Source organism: Tenrec ecaudatus, chromosome 1 (genome assembly GCF_050624435.1).
Source record: "Tenrec ecaudatus isolate mTenEca1 chromosome 1, mTenEca1.hap1, whole genome shotgun sequence".
NCBI lineage: Eukaryota > Metazoa > Chordata > Mammalia > Afrosoricida > Tenrecidae > Tenrec > Tenrec ecaudatus.
In genome coordinates, this window is record NC_134530.1 from 85,577,060 (window position 1) to 85,594,720 (window position 17,661).

The following is a 17,661-nucleotide window of genomic DNA, read 5'->3' on the forward strand; positions in this document are numbered from 1 at the left end:
TCATAGTTTTTAAAACTATAGTCCAGCCCTCCAATGGGTCTGAGGGACAGTGAACAGGCCCCCTGTTTAAACAGTTTGAGGACACCTGATAAATGAATACTAGTTTATGTGACTGTGTGTATTGGTTTATATACTCTGTGTATGTATTTGTGCCTGCAGGAGTACTTATATAAACGTGTGTATCTAAGCATGTAAGTGTCTATGTGTCCATGAATATATTCATGTGGCTGCGTGTGTTTGTGTGTGATCTCAGGGGTCCGGGGAGAGAACAGCTCCTTCTATCTTATTCTGTAAGGGGCCCTGGTGTCACAGTGTTGAAGCGCTCGGCTACTAACCTAAAGGTCAGCGCTTCAAACCTAGACACTTGGCAGATGAAAAATGCAATGATCTATTTCTGTGAATGTTACAACCTTGGAAACTCTATGGGCCAGTTCTGCTTTATCCTATAGAGTTGCTATGAGTCTGAATCTATTTGATGGGATATAACAACATATTTTTTTGTACTTTGTACAAATCAGGTAGGGCAGAAGCAGTCGCCCAGAGACAGGACGTAGGTAGCAGATCAGGGACTAGATTCTTGCGGACACCTTCCCATAGAATTCAGTCTGAGAGCTGCCAAAATCTGTGTTCTCCAACAGTGCCCAACTAACATCATCCAATGAGAAGTTCACTGCAGAATCCAGCTTGGTGCACACATTTCACAGACTCTCTGGCCTCATTCTCCGACTCCTCCCCTGACGCCTTAACCCTGCACCTCCAGCAAACCCTCTGCCTCACCTTTTCCAAGGCAGAGTCCTTCCCCTGTCTTGTCAGCATCTCATTGCTTTGGTCTCACTTATCCCATCGGTTGCCTTGTTTAGGACAGTGCTCCTTGGGATGCAGGGTTGTTGACTTGTCAGGGGGCGTCCTGTAGAAAACAGCTCGCAGGCACGAGGGTCTGCGGGTTTGAAGGGTGGTGGTGTTAAGAGGAGAATGATATTGAGGATACAGAATTGATGTAGTTGGTGAATGGATTCTTGGAACTGAGAGGTGGGTGAACAGTTCACACTTTAGAGAAGAAAACTGAGGTTTCAGGTAGAAGACAGTGGAATGGATGAGAGTTTACATCCATCGGAAGCCCTTCGATATGATGTGAACATCTCTGCCTGTCTCAGATTCTCAGTGGAAACTCCCTCTTCGGCAGTTTAACTTGGACCATCTTGTGATAGATGACTTTGGGCGAGTTGCTTAATCTTTGTGAGCATCCCCTTAGTCACTGCACAATCCGCACCTCCTCGAGGGGGTGGGCTGAAGGAATGGCTGAGGTACCGTGCGTGAAGGTGCAGATCCCAACACAGTAGACAGTAGAGCAATCTTTCCTTCACCACTAGATTCCTCCTCGTTTTCTTACCACCAGCTTCTCAACACCCACAGCCCGTTCTCTGTGCTTTAAATATAACCTTCAGCGCAGCACCTGGGAAGTACCCAGTAGGTGTTTGTTGAAGGCAAGCAGGCAGACCCAAGGGAGATAATAAACTATGGTAGACATTGTTGTCATCGCTGTTAGCTGCCGTGGGGCTGGCCTCCGATGCACGGTGTCCCCGTGTGCGGAATGGAATACTGCCTAGGCCTGGGTCATCTCCACAGTTGTGTGAAGCGCAACCGAGTTTGATACAGAAAGTTTTCCCTCGATCATTTTTAGCTGCACCTTGGCAGGCCTTTCTAATTCTGGAAGTTGCGCTGAACTCTGTTCAGCATCATAGCAAGGTGCGAGCCTCCACGAACACATGGGTGGGAGGTACTCATGAGCGTAGGTTGGGAATGGAACGGATTGGGAATTCATTCTGTGTCTCTTGCATTAAAGGAGAGAATTCTATCATGAGAGCGCCGAGGTCTCATAGACAATGCAGAGCTTCATGAATAATGAATCAAACGCAAAACCGAACACTGCCACTGAGTCAGTGTCGCCTCGTAGCAATCTGATAGGGCAGGGTAGAACTGCCCTTGTGAGTGTCGGTGATGGTAACTCTTCATGGGGGTAAAAAGCCCCAAGTTTTCCTTACAAAGCAGTCGGCAGTTTCAAACTGCTAACCTTACTTTAATCAGCCCAACCTGTAACCACTGCACCACCGGGTCTCCCAGTAATAAATAGTAGGCAAAGACTATAGGAAGTAAATTGCAATCTCTTTTTGATCTTTGAAAATGAACTAATAGCAGCCTTAAGAGGTGAAAGTTCAGCAAACTAATTACTTTTTTCCCCATAAAATGGAGCTCGGGAAGATGGTCAGGGTTGCTTTTAGGCAGTGGCTCTCCTTACCAACCATCTGTTGTAGCCTCTAGTAGCCTAGTTCTGGTATTTTCCTCCTTATACGACAGAGTGGGTTTGGAAGAAAAGACATGTATGTACAATGATATTTGTGTCTGACAAAGGATCAAGTTTAAGTAAGATTGAATGGAATCTAAGTTGAGAAAGAAAGTAAGGCAGGAAGACAAGAGAAAACAAGTCTGATTCATAATTAAGAAATCAGTACACAGAGTAGAGCTGCCGACACCCATTGTGTGCATTTATTAACCACCTGTCTTTACAGAGCAGTGTTGATTGTGTAGGGGCGCCGATGCTGTCATGGTTTATGCATTGAGCTTGTAACTACAGGTCAGCAGTTTGATCCCACGCTGTGGGAGAAAGATAAGGCTGTCTACTCCTATGAAGACTTGAAAGATAAGGCTGTCTACTCCTATGAAGATTGTCTACTCCTATGAAGATTGCTCCATAAGGGCAATTCTAGTCCACCCTCCAGGGTTGCTATATGTTGAAATAGACTCAATGACAATGAACTTGGTTCTGATATGGTGGTATTTGTTGATCTTCTATGACAGGGCTCTTGTGCTCCAGAAAGTTCCACTCTAGGGGTTGCATTTGGTTGAAAGACTAAGAAGCATCAAGTGCATGCTTATTATTATTCAGTTCCTCAGACACATCTTTGAAGCTATGTCATGAATCAACTATTGTTCTCCAAGAAAATGGAGGTTCACAAATGTTCTTCAGGGTCATTAAGTAAATAAGTCGAACTGGGAGAAAAACACAAGTTGGTTTGGCTCTGGTCCCTTTGTGCTGCCACAAGACTGTAAGCAAAGACATCAGGGCCGGTGTGTGACAATAATTAGTTTCCAAAGCATCCTAGGTTCAGTGGCATCTGAGTAGATGATAAGTCTTGCAAGGGTTTAGAAGAAAAAGCATTGTTGAGGTCTCAGATAGGAAAGGAGATTTTCAGAGGAAGTAGGACCTAACCTACAGACTAGAAGCAGAATATAATTCCAACAAGAAAGAAAGAAAGGCTTTTCAAGCAGAAGGCATGCTATATGCAAAGGTATGCTGTTGTTTCTACTCAGTTTCAACTCACAGAGACTCCGTTCACAACAGAATAGGCCACTGCTCAGTTCTCTGCCATCCTCACAATCGCTGCCCTGTTTGAGTCCATTGTTGTTGCCATTAGGCCAATCAATCCATCTAGTGGAGGGTCTGCCTTCTTTCCACAACCCTCTGCTTTGCCAAGTATGATGTGCTTCTCTAGGGAATGGTCTCTCTTAACAACATGTCCAAAGCTCATGTTATATACCCACCTTTGGTTTGTATTACACATCATGGAGTACTGAAGAGAACACCAAACCAAACCAAACTCACAGCCATCGAGTCAATGCCAACTCATAGCGAACCTGTAGGGAAGAGGAGAACTGTCCCTGTGAGTTCCCAATGCTGTACACTTTTTCTAGGAGTCTAAAGCCCCACCTTTCTTCTGAGGAGCATCTGAGAATTTTGAACTGCTGATCTTGCAGTTAGCAGTCCAAAGAAGAGCCATTATGCCACCCAGGCTCCGACTGGAGAGAACTGATGCTGTTCCAAATTTACTGATAGAGCAGCTTTTGACCATTCACTTAATCCCCTAAAACTCAACTTCCCCATCTGTACAATGCAGGTGATAATAGCCACTCACAATGTTGTTGAAGACCAGTGATGATGTAATATAAAGTAGCCAGTATTTCAACATCAATAGTCTTAGGTAGAGCCCAAACTAAGTGAGGTCCTCTTTCATGCCTAAATAACCCAACAGCACTCCCATTGAGATGTTCCAACTCATGGTGACCCAAATGGACTGGGTAGAACTTCCCATAGACCTCCACAGGCTGTAGTCTATAGAGGAGTAGCCTACCCATCTCTCTGCAGCAGAGCTGCTGATGGGTTCAAATCACCAAACGGTTCAGTGAGTAGCTGAGTGCTTATCCACACACGGCACCACTCAGACTCCTTATTTCCCTCACAGTGCTGTCTTCCCTTCCTATTTGTAACGCCATGAGACGAGGCCATGGGATTATTACATGGAGGGAACACTCTGGATTTGATCCTGCTGCCCTACTATATATTTGTGTGTTTATCTAATAACTGTTTCCTAACGGAGAGTTCCAGAGAAGGGACAATTTCTTTCCCAACACTGTCTCCTCTGTGCCAAGAACAGTAGGCACTCAACAATCATCTTTAAAAGACTGAATATATGTATAAGTGAATGAATAAATGATCTTGTGAATAACTATTCCATTTATTAGTGATGAAGGTAAGAATCGAGAAAAATGTGTCTCTTCTGGTCAGAAGGCAGGTTGCTGAAGCAGTTTGCTCAACCACCTGTGAGTCAGAGGGAATTAAGCAGACTTCCACACCAGTTAGGCCCAGAGTTCCCCAAGCTAGCTCTTTGAATATCACTTAAATGTACTGTGCTATTTCACTAGTGTGCCTTGTATGGTCTGAGCCAACAGTGCGAGTATATGATCTCCATGCTCTTCAGGAAGGACCCGTGTGAATATCTAGATTTTCAAATAATCAAGCCTTACAGTCTGATGTAACACCATGACCAAAAGGGAAAGTCAGATGCCTCGGTAATTACTGAGCAACAACAACCACAAAACCAGTGGTCATCTTGTTGAGTCAGACTCATAGTGACTCTGTAGGACATAGTAGAACTACTCCATAGGGTCTCCCACTTTGGTAGTGGAAACTAAGCAGAGCATGAAGCATTTGCTGCTGAAGGTACAGGATTGTAGCCTTCATCATGGATAACAACTCAATGTAAAGAAAACCAACATTCTCACAACTAGATCAATAGGCAACATCATGATAAATTGAAAAAATATAGAAATTGTCAAGGTTTTTGTCTGGCTCAGATATACAATCAATGCTCATGAAACTCAAGAAGGAGTAGTCAGGAGATCAAAAACATCTTACATTGGGAAAATCTGCTATACAAGATGTTTTTAAAGTGTGGAAAAGCAAGGATATTACTTTGAGCAATAGGGTGCACCTGACCAAATTCTTGGTATTTTCAATTGCCAGATATGCATGTGACCAGCACTTATCTCTGTTTGTCCTACTGTGCTGGCTTGTGTGTTGCTGTGATGCTGAAGGCTGTGTTAGTGGTGTGCCAAATACCAGTGGGGTCACCCAAAGTGAACAGGTTTCAGCAGAACTTCCAGTCTAAGAACAGACTACAAAGAAGGGATAGGCTGTCTACTTCAGAGGGATTAGCCACTGAAAACCCTATGGATAACATTGCCAGTTACTGAACGCCTAATGAATAGAAAAAAGAACATTGACAAAATACCAGAAGATGAGTCCCTCATGTTGGAAAGCACTGAAAATAAGACTGAGGAAGAGCTGCCTTCTCAAAGTAGAGTCAGCCATAGCAACACGGATGGACTAAACCCGTAGGAATGAAACCTTTAGGGCCCTCATTTGGTGATGGGCACAGCTGAAAATAAGAAGAAACAGCTGGATAAATCAAATACAAGGGGGTACTCGCCCCTCAAAAAAGTATTTTTTCCCCAAAGCTATGTATTTAATTTTTTTTTATAAAACAGCATTATGACATTCAAACTACTATCCATTACACTTAATACATTTCTCAAATCTGTAATTCCATTCTTGGAAATGTTTTTTTCAAACTCATCTGTTTGAATGGCTGATAACACCTCCCTCATTTTTTCTTCACCTCTTCTACATAGTCAATCACTGTCCTTTCATGTCCCTCTTCATTCACAGAAACAAAAAGAAATCACAGGGAGCAAGGTTAGGTGAGTCAGGTGCCTGAGGCAAGAGAGGCATGCACTTTTTTGCCCAAAACTGGTGCTCTGAGGTGGCTGCATGAGCAGGTGCATTGTGGTGGTGGCAAAACCAGTTCTTCATCTGCCACAAAATCAGGCCTTTTTTATTCACACTGTTATGCAATCTTTTCAGAACCTCTAATTAGACAGCTGGATTAACAGTTTGACCTGGTGGAATGAACTCCAAATGTACTACAAATCTACATTTTTGACTACTCAGGAAGGTGACAGATATCCAGAAGGAGGTTTGTCATCAATTAACATTTCACCTTTTTTGAAATGAGAAAATCACTTATACACTTGAGTTTTCCCATAGTGCTGTAAGCTGTGTTTCACATCATAACAGTAATACCACGGCCTGTATTCTAATGAATTCCACAATTTGGAAGACATGGACAAACACTTGGAAAAACAATCTCTCCCATACAGACCCAGAGCAATAGAAGCAATAGACAAGGTTATCAAGGGATTACCAAAAAAGAAATCCCCTGGGCTACATGGCTTCACAGGAGAATTCTACCAAGCACTCAGGGTAGAACTGACACCAATCCTACACAAACTCTTCCAGAACATAGAAAAAGACAGAAAACTCCAAACTCCTTCTATGAAGCTAGTATAACTCTGAAACCTACAGTGGGAAAGGATCACACAGGAATTGAGAACTACAGACCAATATTCCTAATGAACATCAATACAAAAAATCTTTAACAAAATACTGGCCAATAGAATATAAAAGCACAACAAATAATTCACCGTGACCAAGTGGGATTCATACCAGGGATGCAAGGACGGTTCAACTTATAAAATACCGTTAGTATCATTTGCCACATTGACATAAAAATTATAAGACCCACATGATAATATCGATAGCATCCAACACCCATTCCTGTTTATAACACACAACAAGATAGGAATTGAAGGGAAATTCCTCAATATTATATAAGCTATATATGAAAAACCAACAGGCAACGTGGTAATCAATGGAGAAAAGATGAAAAAAATCCCACTGGAAAATGGGATCAGACAAGTATGTCCCCTAGCCCCACTCTTATTTAAAATTATAATGGAGGTCCTAGCTAACAACATAAAGCAAAAAAAAGACATCAAAGGTATTCATCTAGGGAAGGAAGAGGTGAAACTATCATTATTCACAGACAATATGATTTTATATATTGAAAATCCCCAAAAACTCCACAAGTGGAGTGTTGAAAGTAATAGAGGAATATGGAAGAGTGGCAGGATACAACATCAACAAACAGAAGTCTATTGGACTGCTATTTACACGACAAAATCATGGAAGAGGCAATTAAAAAGGTGGTACCTTTTACAATAACCAAGCACAAATTGAAATATATAGGGATAAACCTGACTAAAAAAAAAGATTTGTATGAGGAAAACTACAGAACACTATCACAAGAAACCAAGAGTGACCTCAACAAATGGAAGAATATCCCATGCTCGTAGATTGGAAGACTCAATATAGTAAAGATGTAAGTTCTGCCCATGGCATTATATAGGTGTATTGCTATCCCTATATGAATATCATCCTCCTTCTTCAAAGAAAGGTAAAAACTGATTACCAACTTCATATGGAGAAGGAAGAAGCCCAGAACTAGCAGAGAACTCCTCAAGAAGAAGGACAGAGTAGGAGGGCTTGCTTTACTTTACTTTAGCACAAATTATATAGCCACAGTGTTCAAAACTGCATGGTATTAGTATAATGACAGATACTCAGACCAATGGAAAAGAACTGAAAACCCAGAAATAAAATCATTAGCCTACAGACAACTAATCTTTGATAAAGACCCCCCCCCAAAAAATCAAATTGGAAGTGGATACCCTCTTCAATAAGTGGTGCTAGAAAAAAAATGGATATCTACCTGCAGAAAAATGAAGCAAGACACTTATCTCACTCCATGCACAAGAATAAACTCAAGGTGGATCACAGACCTCGAGGTAAAACCCCAAACTATTAGGGCCATCAATGAGGGAATTGGGACAAACCTGAGAACTTTGGTACAGGGAATACATAGGCTATAGGAAATAGGGAAGGACACAAATACAGAGGAGGCATAAATTGACAAGTGGGATATACTGAAGATAAAACACTGTGTACATAGAAAGATTTCACCAAGAGAGTAATAAGAGAGCCCACGGACTGGGAAAACATCTTTAGCAATGATACACCAGACAAAGGCCTTATTACAAAAATCTACAATACTCTGCTAACTTCCAAAAAGTAAAAAAAACAAAAACAACTGTCACTGAGAATGTGGGTAAAGGACCTGAATAGAAGTTTCACAAGGGTGGAAATCCAAATGGCCAATAAACATGAGAAAACATTCTCAATGATTAGCCGTAAGCGAAATGCAAATCAAAAACAACTATGAGATACCACCTAAAACCCTCAAAGATAGCCCAATTCAAAAATTCAGAAAGTAACAAGTGTTGGAGGTTCTGTGCTGAGATAGGAACTCTCATGCACTGCTGGTGGACCTATAGGCATGTACAGCCATTATGGAAATCAATTGGCAATACCTAAAACAGGTGGAAATCAACCTACCATACAGCACCAGCCGCCCCCCTACTGGGCATATACACAGAAGAGGCAAGGAACAAATCATGGCCAGACATCTGTGCTCCAATGTTCATTGCGGCACAATTCACAATTGCAAGGAGTAGGAAACAACTCAAGATCAAATAAACTGTGGTACATACATACAATGAAATACTACACACCCCTAAAGAGCAGAGATGAAACACATTGCCGCATGGAAAGAACTGGAGGAAATTATGCTAAGTGAAGTAAGCCAAGCACAAAAGAACAAGTACAACATGAGTACACTGAGGTAAGCTTAAAAAATAGGGCATAGGGGAAAAACCACTATATACATACATTGCTGGGGTGAAGTCCAATACTATGTTAGGGGTCAAATCCAATCCAGGGATACATATCGCAGCCCACTAAATAGGAGGGGGAAAGAAAGAGAGCAAAAAAGACATGGGTATGGGGGAGTGGGGCACTAACCCATCCAAAGGGAGGATATTGTTTATATCTCCACAGGAGAGAGAGCGAGAGACCCAGGCTTCAACCTGGTGCATCAAGATGTGAATACAACATACTGGCATGTACCAAGGATCCAATAGAGAGGTCTGTGGGGCCAGCCCCAATCCCAGCTATGTGGACCCCCCCCCCATGCCTCCCGCTCCACCCAGAAGAATGCACTTCAGAGGACAGCACTGAAGCTACAGCTTTGGGAGAGGGCCACATCTGATTTGAGCACATAGGAGAAATGAAGAGGGATGGAAAGTGAAGGGAACACATCCTGGCCCACCAAACCTTGAGGACAATATTCCTGCTCAGAGCAGACAATGCACAGAGAGGACCATAGGGTTTGCCCCACCACGAGGCACAAGATCCCTCACTAAACCATAGCGCTGAGGGGGACAACACTGGAGACATAGTGCGGGAATAGTACACAATCTGACCCTGTCACACAGGGGTGAAATACCAAGGGCATGTAACAGAGCTGCAAGGGGAGCAAAGTAATGAAATCCCCAGGGAATACCAAAAATAGACTTTGGAAACAGAGTGTGGCACCCCATCAGACTCGACTTGAAAACACTCCTAAAGGTCCCAAAACAGACCTTGGACTGTATAGAGGATAGTACCAGGAGGCGAAGGATTTTTAAAGAGGTCTAAATATAGGCATGCACATAGGTAAATATATATATGAGAGGGAAATAGATCTATGTACTTATATCTATATGTTAAGAATTAAGGTGGCAGATGGACATTGGTCTTCAACTCAAGCACTCCCTCAACACAAGAATACTTTGTTCTAATAATCTGGCATTCTGTGATGCTCACCTTCCCGACAGAATGACTGAAGATAAAATGGGTGCATGAGCAAATGTGGTGAAGAAAGCTGATGGTGCCCGGCTATCAAAAGATATAGTGTCTGGGGTCTTAAAAGCTTGAAGATAAACAAGTGGCCATCTAGCTGAGAAGCAACAAAGCCCACATGGAAGAAGCACACCAGCCTCTGTGATCATGAGGTGTCAATGGGATAAGGTATCAGGCATTTAAGACCCAGAACAATGTGAATAGTGGGTAAGGGGGGTAGTGGAAACCCAAAACCCATGGGTAGACAATTGGACATCCCCTCTCAGAAGGGTCACAAGGGCGAGATGAGACAGCAATGGTGTAGTATAGCACTGATGAAACACACACCTTTCCTTTAGTTCTTCAGTGCTTCCTCCTCCCCACTATCATGACCGCAATTCTACCTTACAAATTGGATTAGAGCAGAACATGCACACTGCTACAGATGAGAGCCTGCAACACAGGGAATCCAGCATATATACACCCCTCAGGACCAACAACGAGAATAGAGATAACAGGAAGATAAGGGAGAGGTTGGGGGAGAAAGGGAGAATTGATCACTATAATACACCCTCCCCCAGGGGGCTGAACAACAGAAAAGTGGGTGAAGGATGACAGAAGACGATGCAAGATACAAAAATAATAATCTATAACTTATCAAGGGGTCATGAGGGAGGGAGGAGAGGGAAGGGCGGGGGGGGGAATGAAGAACTGATACTAAGGGCTCAAGTAGAAAGAAAATGCTTTGAAAATGATGATGGTAACATATATACAAATGTGCTTGACACAATGGATGAATGTCTGGATTGTGATAAGTGCTGTAAGAACCCCCAATAAAAGTATTTAATAATAATAATAAAAAGGACTGTGGCAAAGCTCTTTATTAATAGCTAAAACCAGGCCAATGGCTGACTTTGGAACAGACCAGTAATTGCTCATATGTAAGTTCATGTTGAAGGTGAAGAAATTAAAAGAAATCATCAAGAGCTAAAGTATGCCCTTGGGTATACTTTATACCCAAGAACAGATTTGCTGCATTGAGCACTAATGACAGCACCTTAAGAGCTGTGGGAGGACATCAAGAATATCACATGTGAAGAAAGCAAATGATCATTAAAAAGAGGGAAGGAGAAAAGATCAAAGTGAATGTCAGAAGAGACTCTCAAATTTGGTTTTAATCCTAGAGTAAGCTAAAGCACATGGAAGAAATGATGAAGTCTAAGAGCTAAACAAAAATTTTCAAAGGGCAGCTTAAGAAGATAAAGTAACATTTTATAATGAAATGTGCAAAGACCCAGAGTTAGAAAACCCAAAAAAGAGCATGTTCAGCATATCTTAAACTGAAAGAACTAGAGAAAAAATTTAAGCCTTGAGTGGCAATATTGAAAGATTATATTTGGAAAATATTGAATGATGCACCAAAAGAGGATGCAGAACACTGAGTCGCTGTTTTCCCAAAAGACCTGGTCAATATGCACTCATTTTAGGACATAAAATAGGGGTAATAGCAATGGTACTAAAAGAAGAAGTTCAAGCTGCACTGAAAGAATTAGCCAAAAACAAGGGTCCAAGAATTGATGGAATACCAATTGTAATATTTCAAGATGCTTATGAAGCACTGGAAATACTCATTTGTCTATGCAAGATACTGCCTACAAGAGATCCATATCTGTGCCCATTCCAAAGAAAGGTGACCCAACCGAATAACAAATTAGAGAACAATATCATTGACATCACATGCAAGTACATTTTTGCTGGAGATCATCCAACTACAGTTGCAGGAGTACATTAACAGGGAGGTGCTAGAGGTTCAGACCAGATTCAGAAGAAGATGTGGACAAGGATATCATAGCTGATGTCAGATGGATCTCGGCTCAAAGCAGAAAATACCAGAAAGATGTTTACTTGCGTTTTATTGACTATGCTGAGCCATATGGCTATGTGGATCATAACAAATTATGGGTAGCCTTGAGAAGAATGGGAATTGCAGAACATTTCAATCTGTGAGTGCAGAACCTGGAAATGGAACAAGAGGCAGGTATGGGAAGAGAATTAGGGAATGTGTCATGGTTTGAAATCAGGAATGCTGCCATCCTCCCACCTGCTGTGATTTACAAAGGGCTCTTCCATTAACTTTTAATTCCACTTTCCTGTGAACTTTTGGATCCCCAGTGAATTTCTAATTCACATCTGTGCTGGGCTATCAGCATAGAATAAACTTAGGGTTTGCAAAACAAGGACATATGTATATGTAAGTCAAAAAGTATTGCTACAAAATATCACAGAATCCTTTATTAAACAGAAATATCTAATTGTGACGGTACAGCTTCTTGACATATCCCCCATTCGGTACACACATTCTTAAAGGTAGTGGTAACATTTCTCTCACTCAGTTTTGACATCCTCAGAAGACTCGAATCAGGTTCATGGGAACAAAAGAACCCTGACATGGCAAGATCAGAGTTATAGGGCGGTTGAAGTAAGAGGCTTTTCCTAGAAAATTCTCACAGGACTGCCCTTTCTATCATCTGTCTTAGAATTGAGGAGGCACATTGTTTTGATGGAGGAAAAAATTCCTCCAGCCTTTTTCTCACAAATGCCATCTTCCGTTTTCTTAAAAATCTTCCAAATAATTTTGGGTTTGCACTTGATTCTAGCCCCAATCTAAGAATAATTAATTCTTACAACATGGCCTTGCCTGACCTCATGAAAAGACCACTGAAGATACGGGTGTTATAACAAAGGATGGTGAAGAAACTAGATGGTACCTGGTTATCAGAAGGAATAGCATCTGGGGTCTTAAAGACTTGTCTTCAAACAAGCAACCATCTAAGTAAGGTATCCATAAGTCTACACCAGTCTGTGTGATCTGGGGAATGTAAATAAGAAAACGCAAATATGCAGTAGGGAATCATATCACAGTTTAAATTGTAGACACCGGGTTTTCAGAAGGCTATGATGAGACTGGAAATCCAAAATCCATTTGCTGGGTCCACACGTGGATAAAGCCTCTGACCATAGCTGAGGGTGTGCATAGCCTTGTTATCATACAGAGAGCATTCTAAAGTCAATTACGGAAGAGGTAGGTAGGTTAAAATGCAATATTTCATCATTTGATCTCCCTTTTGACACTTTTAAAGTTGTTTCCATTAAAAAAAAAGAAAGGAAAATACACAAGACTAAGCCTCTGGTGAATGCCCTCTGACCATAGAGCAGGGGTGTGAATAACCTTGCTATCATGCAGAAGGCAATGGAAGGTGGATTATTACAGATGAGGTTAAGTTAAAATGTAACAACTTATCATTTGGTCTCCTTTTTGATCCATTTTATTTTTTCTCATTTTTAATATTTTCTGCTTTCTTCTCATGGAGGTTTTTATCTGTTTTACTTAGTTATTGTCATTTTTGTTGCTGCTATTGTATTTTTTGGGGGTATATGAAATACAATTTAAGCAAATCTATAGAGTCAGTAACTGAATTAATGGTTTTTTGGGAGTATGACAGAGGAAGTTGTGGGAGGGTGGCGAGCTAATAAGAATGAGTACAAGCACAACAAAAATGTTAGAAAATTGATGTGGTGATGATTGTACCACTCTTCTTGATGTGATTCCATTATTGAATTGTATGGTATGTGATTTGTATGTCAATAAAACCATTAAAACAAAATATAAACTTCTTTCTAATACCCTCTTGATCAGCCTGTGTTCTTCAAGAAAATCTATCAAGATTACACCTTTGGAATCTGCAAGCCCCGCTCCCAAACAAACCAATAGACAAAAAAAGTACCTCACTAATTTATAATAGGCATCACCACCACCATTGTCTGCTGTGGAGTTGATTGAGTCAAGTATGTCAGTGTAGTATTGTGTTCAATAGGTCCATTAATCACTGATTTTTGGAAGTAGATTGTCAGGCCTTTCTTTGGCGGTACCTCTGCGTGGATTAAAAACACCAACACTTCTGTGATCCATCACCAGATCCTTGGGTATTTTGCTGTAAATGAAAGGGGGACTGTCATGATAAAGAAGCAAGAATGTGAACATAACTGAGGATCCTTGCAGAATGCCTTTAGCCTGGTGGAGTCCCAGTATCTTTAGCTGTATTTTTGAAGGTTTTTCTGGGGAATAGCAGAGCATGAATACCACACAGAAGCCAATTCAATGAGATAATTGTTATGACTTACTTCTTGCAACTGGTGTGCCCTTGGAAAACTACTTCCCTTTCCTTGGCCTCGGTTTGCTTTTCTAAGAAAATAAAGCATTTGGGATCAATGGAAGCTAAGCTTATCTTCCAAATCATGGCTATGTTAATATGGGGCGTGATCTCTCACTCTCTCTCTCTGTATGGAAATAGTTTCCATTGGAATTAAGTTTGGCATTCTCCCCCTGGTTATAGACCTACTACAGCTCCTTTTCTGACTCTCCACATCTGTAAAGCAGTGATAAATTACGGTACCTGGATTACTGAAAAGGGAAGGGTAACTTAAATTAGAGAAATGTGTCCATTACCCATCAGACTCCACATTCTCCAGGACATGGACTTGTGCGCATAATGCTGTGCGCACCTCATAGGGCTGGTCAGAGGGTTGAAAGACTAACCTAGCACAAAGTAAGTATTCACCAATTATGTGTTTCATAAACATATATATGCATAACTTTATGTATTAACACATGCATACATATCTTTAATACTGGCATGTCTTTGTGCTCAATAAATGAGCCAGGAAGTGGAATTACAGAATTCACAGATTTGGCACACACATACATGAGGGTCCCAGCATAGGGCAGAGCAGTACCTTTTAACAAAATTTTTACGGGAGTAGAAAGGCTAGTCTTTTTCCTGCCCAGTGCTTGGTGTAGTCCAACTGCATACCGTGCGTTTAGCAGGCAAACGCATAACCACCACACCATCCAGATTTAGGGAAGCGCCCAGCAACAAAGCACCCGGGCCTATTCTGTGCCTTTAAAAGTCCAGACGGAGGGCGGAGCCACAGGGAGGTTGCCTTTGGCCCGACCCTGGGACATAGCAAAGCCAGGAAAGCAAACACTAAACTCTGGAGGTGGCGGACTGGGTAGACACTGGCCAATCGCGGGGCCGGTTCGAAGAGCCAATCGGAGCGCGCTTTACAGGGGCCGCGTCCCCCTAGCGGGCGTGGCCCTGGGCCTGGGCGGGGGCGGTGCTGCTGCAGCCCGCGGCGACCGCCCCGTTGCTGCGCAGTCCAGTACTGCGCAGTTCTTTGCAGAGCCTGGCTGGCTACAATGTAGTTTCAGATTGGACAAGTAAGTGGCCCTCCTCCCAGTCCCACGTGTGCCAGAGGGGTTTGCAGACGCTCAGCTCACACGTCCGGGAAGAGGTTGCTCCTGCCCGAAAGCGAATTCCTCCCGGTCTCCAGCGGCCGCTGCCCCCTCTGCCCGCACTCACCAGCCAGGCCTTTGGCTTCCGGGCGCTGTGGAAGTTCCTCGGTGAGGATTCTGGGCACCAAGGATTGGTCCTTTACTGCGTCTCCGAGGTTGCCCAAGAAAGGTGTGGGAGCTAGAATCCGCTCCCAGTTAATTATATCCAATCCCTCTCTTCCTCATCCTTCCTGGCTCAATAATTCCAGGACAGTACGATTTCCCACTGGCATTATTTCCGGCGCCTTTTTATCTCATATGTGGTTACCTTAGGCATTTTAAGGCTGGTACTTTATTCAGCAGGCTTAGCAGTTCAAAACCACCAGCTGCTCTGCTTGAGAAAGATGAGGCTTTCAACTTCCATGAAGAGTTACAGTCTCGGGACCCACAGGGCCAGGTCTCCCCTGTCCTATAGGGTCACCATGAGTCGGAATGAACTCGATGGCAATTGGGATCCTGTTTGAGGCTCAGTTTAGACGTTCTCTTACTGATAAAGTAGAATTCCCTTGCTCCGAAAGGGAGGTCTGCCTATTTTATGAATTTCACTTTTTTAAGGGGCACTATGCCACGAAAGCCCTTGTAATGCCTTAACACCTATTTTGTTCCCAAATGAAAAGGACCAGTCAATATCAGAACATGTGCGAGTTGGTATCTTTACGTTGGTTTTTTAAAATTTGATATCTGGAGGCAGAAGGTGACTATGCCGTTTAGTTTGTGCTATTATTTAAATGGAAAAGTTTTGCTTGCTTTCCCCAATCGTTTCCTATGATTCAACAAATGATGATGATTATTTTTTAAAGCTAAGCTGGTGTTCTGTTAATGAATCCCTCGGACTTGATTCCACGTGGTGACCACTGCCTGGCTCTGGGGAGGGCCAAGAGCAGCTGAGGACCTGTGGGAGGCTCAGACTGCCCTTCAGGTTGGCTGGTGGCACACAAACCCCATTCATTCTCTGCCTTTGAACAGAAGTGATAAAGCAAGGCTGGATGTGGGCTCAGGGGAGGATGTCAGGAACCTCTCTGGTAGTATTTGGAAGTCCAAACTTGTGTCTGGGGAGAAGGGCCTAACCCAGAGGTGGAGAATTGTTTCTCTGGATGAATTAAGAAGCGTTGTGGGAGGAGATCTGGGCCTTCTTCCAGCCTGTGATAATTTTTGCTATAGGCCTTGCCTTTTCTTGAAATCATGTTCCTTGTCCCTACCCTTTCTCTTAGTTCAAATCATATTTAAATACTAGCTAGTTTTCAAACAATTTGAAATAATGATTCTTGCCTTTTAACTCTTAGCTAGTGTAGCATCCCCTAAGGGAATTTTAAATAATCGTGTTGTCAAAATGTACTACAGAGGTCACTTAAGCTCCGCCCCTTGCACCCTTTTGTAAGGTGGGGCAGAGAAGCACCCAAGTGATGGGAGAGGAGGTCAACCAAAGCATTTCTTCCATTCACTCATTTGTCCCCTCATTCTATGGCACTTGCTCTGGGCCAGGACTGTACCAACACAAAACAGTTTTCAGCCTCCTTGTAGGGCAGAGTAAAGGCGCCCCAGAGAGTTTCCAAGACTAAACCTATGTAGAGACAATTGTTCTTCCTTGGAGCAGCTGGTGGGTTTAAACTGCTGGCCTTTAGATTAACAGTCAAGTGCCTTAACCTCTGTACCACTAAGCTTCATCACTGTACTCCAAAAACCCAAACCAAACTCATCCAGTCGATGCAGACTCATAGTGACCATTTAGGCCAGGGTGGAAACTGGCCCTGTGGGTGACTGAGACTGTTAACTCTTTATGGGGGTCGACAACTCTCCAGCTTTCTCCCGAGGAGCGGCTGGTGGTGGTTTTGAACTGCTAACCTTGTTGTTATAAGTCCAACACGTAAACACTACCCTACCAGGACTCTAGGCTTGGGAAAATAAGATGATGAGCATGACTTGTCTGTGTTTACAAGCTAAGCTAGGTTATGGAGCTTGCTTTTGTGTGGGCTAGAGAAAGACAAAAGGGCAAGGGAGGTCATGAGGACAGCATGTTTGGGATAAAGTGGTCATGGCAGGTTGTGGATGAGTGTGGTTGGAGGAGAAAGTGGGAAGTGGGGAATCCACTGGGTTAGAGATTGGAAAGGGAGCTGGGGTCGTGTCAGGAAAGGTCTGATGGGTCTTGTAGAGGGTGTTTGAAATCAATCTGCTGGGCAATCAGCTATGGAAGTGATGTGGCCAGGTTCCTGAGTTAAAAACTCAGTTCTGGATGCAGGGTAGAGCATGGCTGAGTGGA

At 42.7% G+C, this 17,661-nt stretch overlaps 1 protein-coding gene and 1 long non-coding RNA gene across 7 annotated transcripts in view; one reads left to right on the forward strand and one right to left on the reverse strand.

Moving 5' to 3' along the window:
- Positions 1 to 15,596, reverse strand: part of LOC142455217 (uncharacterized) — a 32,741-nt gene extending 17,145 nt beyond the window's left edge. Inside the window, exons 1-4 of one of the 3 annotated variants that reach the window (XR_012785753.1) lie at positions 15,433 to 15,596; positions 13,798 to 14,004; positions 12,781 to 12,881; positions 11,909 to 12,028 (exon numbers count right to left, since the gene is read on the reverse strand). This is a non-coding gene — a long non-coding RNA (uncharacterized LOC142455217). Of the gene's footprint in view, positions 1 to 11,908; positions 12,029 to 12,780; positions 12,882 to 13,797; positions 14,005 to 14,806; positions 14,927 to 15,432 lie in introns of those variants that run through there. The other 2 variants (XR_012785755.1, XR_012785756.1) reach the window with 2 other exon arrangements.
- The window catches only part of FGGY (FGGY carbohydrate kinase domain containing), a 540,059-nt gene continuing 537,642 nt past the window's right edge, over positions 15,245 to 17,661 (forward strand). For 2 of the 4 annotated variants that reach the window (XM_075556868.1, XM_075556883.1), the window contains exon 1: positions 15,302 to 15,473. The gene's annotated coding sequence lies outside the window, so the exon portion shown is untranslated. The other 2 variants (XM_075556875.1, XM_075556861.1) reach the window with 2 other exon arrangements.